This window comes from Anolis carolinensis, unplaced genomic scaffold, assembly GCF_035594765.1.
Source record: "Anolis carolinensis isolate JA03-04 unplaced genomic scaffold, rAnoCar3.1.pri scaffold_8, whole genome shotgun sequence".
In the NCBI taxonomy this organism is placed as follows: Eukaryota; Metazoa; Chordata; class Lepidosauria; order Squamata; family Dactyloidae; genus Anolis; species Anolis carolinensis.
The window spans coordinates 28,973,703-28,978,372 of NW_026943819.1; positions in this window are offsets into that span (position 1 = coordinate 28,973,703).

Genomic DNA, 4,670 nt, shown 5'->3' on the forward strand with positions numbered 1-4,670 from the left:
CAGAATGGGGTTGAACTCTATAGCCCATCATCCCAGCTGTGAGTGAGAGAGAGCCATAGGATCATGAGAAACAGGCCAACCACTGGAGGGTGCTCCAAATGCCCAGTGAAGCAGATAGATAGAGCCATAACACGGCAGGTGCTTCCTTCAGATTTGGTTTTGCCTCTGAAATATAACTGGAAAGACTTGCTGGTCTCCCATCCCATTCCCAACCAGGGATGACCCTGCTTAGCTTCCAAGTTTAGACACAACGCAGTATCCTTGGGAAAGATCTATTTATCTATATATAACTTTAAATCACCTGTTGACGTATCTTAGAGGTGGTTTTTGCCAAGCCTTTCCTCTGACGTAGATGTTGTCGGTCTCCCATCCAATTCGTAACCAGGCCTGACCCTGCTTAGCCTCCAAAATCAGACAGGATGCAGTATCACACACATACACTGTATATATAGGTAAAGGTAAAGGTTTCCCCTGACATTAAGTCTAGTCGTGTCCGACCCTGGAGGATGGTGCTCATCTCAATTTCTAAGTCGAAGAGCCGGCGTTGTCCATAGGCACCTCCAAGGTCATGTGGCCAATGGCATGACTGCATGGAGCACCATTACCTTCCCACCAGAGCGGTAACTATTGATCTACTCACATTTGCATGTTTTCCAACTGCTATGTTTGCTGAAGCTGGGGCTAACAGCGGGAGCTCACCTTGCTCCCTGGATTCGAACTGTGGACCTTTTGGACTGCAAGTTCAGTAGCTCAGTGGTTCAAATCGCTGTGCCAACAGGAGCTCCATATGGCAGTGTAGGCTCATATAATCCTTTTCAAGGGAAATAATATGGATTATATGGCAGTGTAGTCTCATATAATCCAGTTCAAGGCAGATTATGTGGATTAAGTAGCAGTGTAGACACATCAAGCCTGTTAAAGGCAGATAATATGTATTACATGGCAGTGTAGACACATATAATCCAGTTCAAGGCAGATAGTATGGATTATATGGCAGTGTAGATTCATATAATCCAATTCAAGGCAGATAGCGTGGATTATATGGCAGCGTAGATTCATATAATCCAATTCAATGCAGATAATGTGGATTGTACAGTAGAGTAGACTCATATGCTCCAATTCAATGCAGATAATGTGGATTGTACAGTAGAGTAGACTCATATGCTCCAATTCAATGCAGATAATGTGGAATATATGGCAGGGTAGACTTGTATTAATCCAGTTCAAGGCAGATAGTGTAGATCATATGGCAGCGTAGAGTCGTATAATCCAGTTCAAGGCAGATAGTGTAGATCATATGGCAGCGTAGAGTCATATAATCCAGTTCAAGGCAGATAATGTGGATTATATGGCAGCATAGACACATATAATCCAGTTCAAGGCAGAGAATGTGGATTATATGGCAGCATAGACACATATAATCCAGTTCAAGGCAGAGAATGTGGATTATATGGCAGCATAGACACATATAATCCAGTTCAAGGCAGAGAATGTGGATTATATGGCAGCATAGACACATATAATCCAGTTCAAGGCAGAGAATGTGGATTATATGGCAGCATAGACACATGTAATCCAGTTCAAGGCAGAGAATGTGGATTATATGGCAGCATAGACACATGTAATCCAGTTCAAGGCAGAGAATGTGGATTATATGGCAGCATAGACACATATAATCCAGTTCAAGGCAGAGAATGTGGATTATATGGCAGCATAGACACATATAATCCAGTTCAAGGCAGAGAATGTGGATTATATGGCAGCATAGACACATATAATCCAGTTCAAGGCAGAGAATGTGGATTATATGGCAGCATAGACACATATAATACAGTTCAGGGCAGACAATGTGGATTAAGCAGCAGTGTGGACTCATATAATCCAGTTCAAAGTGGAAAATGAGGCCTCAGTGGGCAGTTCCTTCCTTGGAAATGGCGCACTCATTTGGACTCAATGCGTTGGCGCACCTTCGCTTAGGCCAAGCCACTTTGTGGTTGATTCCTATGGAAAACCTTCACCTTTTGATCCCACACTCAAGGGGCCGAGGAAGCCACGCATTGCGGTCATGAGAAAGCACATGAATGCCGCATGACGACAGTGTCTGGAGACCACGCATCCCATGATGATGCCTCCTCGTCTGGCCTTCTCTCTGCACCTGTGCCTTGCTCTGCTTCCCCTTTGCACTTCCTTCCCACCACCTCCTCCTCCTTCCGACCACAACTTGCACATCAAACCACCCTTGTGAAGGCCAAAGGTCTCTTCCTTTGTGCCATATTTAGCACATCAAAGGGGGAATGGCGCAAGGTGACAGCCCAGGGGTGCATTGACATGTGGGATGGATGCAGCTTGAGTTGTAGTTTGATAAGGACCGAAGCCTTCTCTGCCCATCATGCTCAATGCAACACTACACAACACAATTTTTGTGCCGGGACCTATACATCCTTAGGCCCCGTCTACACTTGCTATATAAAATCCAGATGATCTGCTTTGAACTGGATTATATGGCAGCATAGACTCATATAATGCAGTTCAAGTAGATAATGTGGATTAAGCAGCAGTGTATACATATAATCCACTTTGAGGCAGATAATGAGGACTATATGGCAGTGTATATTCATATAATCCAGTTCAAGGCAGACAATGTGGATTAAGCAGCAGTGTATACATATAATCCAGTTCAAGGCAGATAATGTAGATTAAGCGGCAGCGTAGACACATATAATCCAGTTCGAGGCAGATAGTGTGAATTATATGGCAGTGTAGATTCATATAATCCAGTTCAAGGCATATAATGTGGATTATATGGCAAGTAGACTCATATAATCCAGTTCAAGGCCTATAATATGGATTAAGCAGCAGCGTATACATACAATGCAGTCCATGGCAGATAGTGTGGATTATATGGCAGTGTAGACACACATAATCCAGTTCAAGGCAGATAATGAGGACTATATGGCAGTGTAGATTCATATAATCCAGTTTGCATCAGATAATGTGGATTAAGCAGCAGCGTATATATATAATCCAGTTTGAGGCAGATAGTGTTGATTATATGGCAGTGTAGACTCATATAATCCAGTTCAAAGCATATAATGTGGATTAAGCGGCAGCGTAGACACATATAATCCAGTTCGAGGCAGATAGTGTGGATTATATGGCAGTGTAGATGCATATAATCCAGTTCAAGGCAGATAATGTGGATTAAGCAGCAGCGTAGACACATATAATGCAGTCCAAGGCAGATAATGTGGATTATATGGCAATGTAGATTCATATAATCCAGTTCAAGGCATATAATGTGGATTATATGGCAAATAGACTCTTATAATCCAGTTCAATGCCTATAATGTGGATTAAGCGGCAGCGTAGACACATATAATACAGTTCAAGACAGCTAGTGTAGATTATATGGCAAGTAGACTCATATAATCCAGTTCAAGGCAGATAGTGTGGATTTTATGGCAGTGTAGAGTCATATAATCTAGTTCAAGGCAGATAATGTGCTTTATATGGCACTGCAGACTCATAATCCAGTTCAAAGCAGATAGTGTGGATTATCTGCTTTGATAATCAGGATTATATGGCCTTAGGGCCCTTCCACACAGCCATATAACCCAGAATATCAAGGCTGATAATCCACAAATATCTGCTTTGAACTGGAATATCTGAGTCCACTCTGCCACATAATCTAGGTCAATGTGGATTTTATGCAGCTGTGTGGAAAAGGCCTTGGACTCTGAGATTATGCGATTATTAGCATATGATTGGAATTATTATGATGCAATCTTATGGAAGAAGTAGAGAAGGAAGCATCATGTGATAAAACACTTGTCTGCTTGTGGCGCTTTGACATTGGTTTTGATGTTGTCGTGATGGGCCGAGAAGGCTCTGGTCCTTGTCAAACGACAACTCCCGGTGTTCCAAAACACTGGGCCACACATGGCAGTGCAGTCCTTGCAGGGCTGGCCCATGGCTATGCCTTTCCCCTCCCTCCATGCGCCAGGCCATGCGCTGGCTGCGCACTTCCCTTGGCCGCCCCTATAATTGTCCTGGAATGTGCTGCTGCTTTCCAATTTGGCAGCGACAAAAGAAGGGAGGAGGCCGGCGCCGGGCTGGCACCACTTTGGCCACAGGTGCCTATTACTCCGTGGGCTCCGACCCTGCCTCCTTGCGCCTCACGTGGAACCATGCACAGGTTCGCATTTGCACATCCCACGTCCCCAAAGTGTCCCCGGGTGCGTCTATTCTACACTGTGCAATTGATGCACTTGGACCCCACTTCGACCACCATGGCTCATTGCTATGGAATCCTTTAGCCCAGTGGTGCTCAACCTTCCTAATGCGCAACCCCTTAATCTAGTTCCCCATGTTGTGGTGACCCCCAAACATAACATTATTATCTTTTTTTTTCATGTCAGGAGCAAAATAAATGTAATAGTAGCAACAATAATAGAGAAAAATAATAAATGTAATAATACCAATAATAATAGAGAAAAATAATAAATGTACCATATATTCTCGAGTATAAGCTGACCCAAATATAAGCCAACCAGGACCCTCACCCAAGTATAAGCCGAGGGGGGCTTTTTCAGTCTAAAAAAAAGGGCTGAAAAACCCGGCTTATACTCGAGTATATACAGTATTACACAAAATAAAATGGTTTTTTTTCG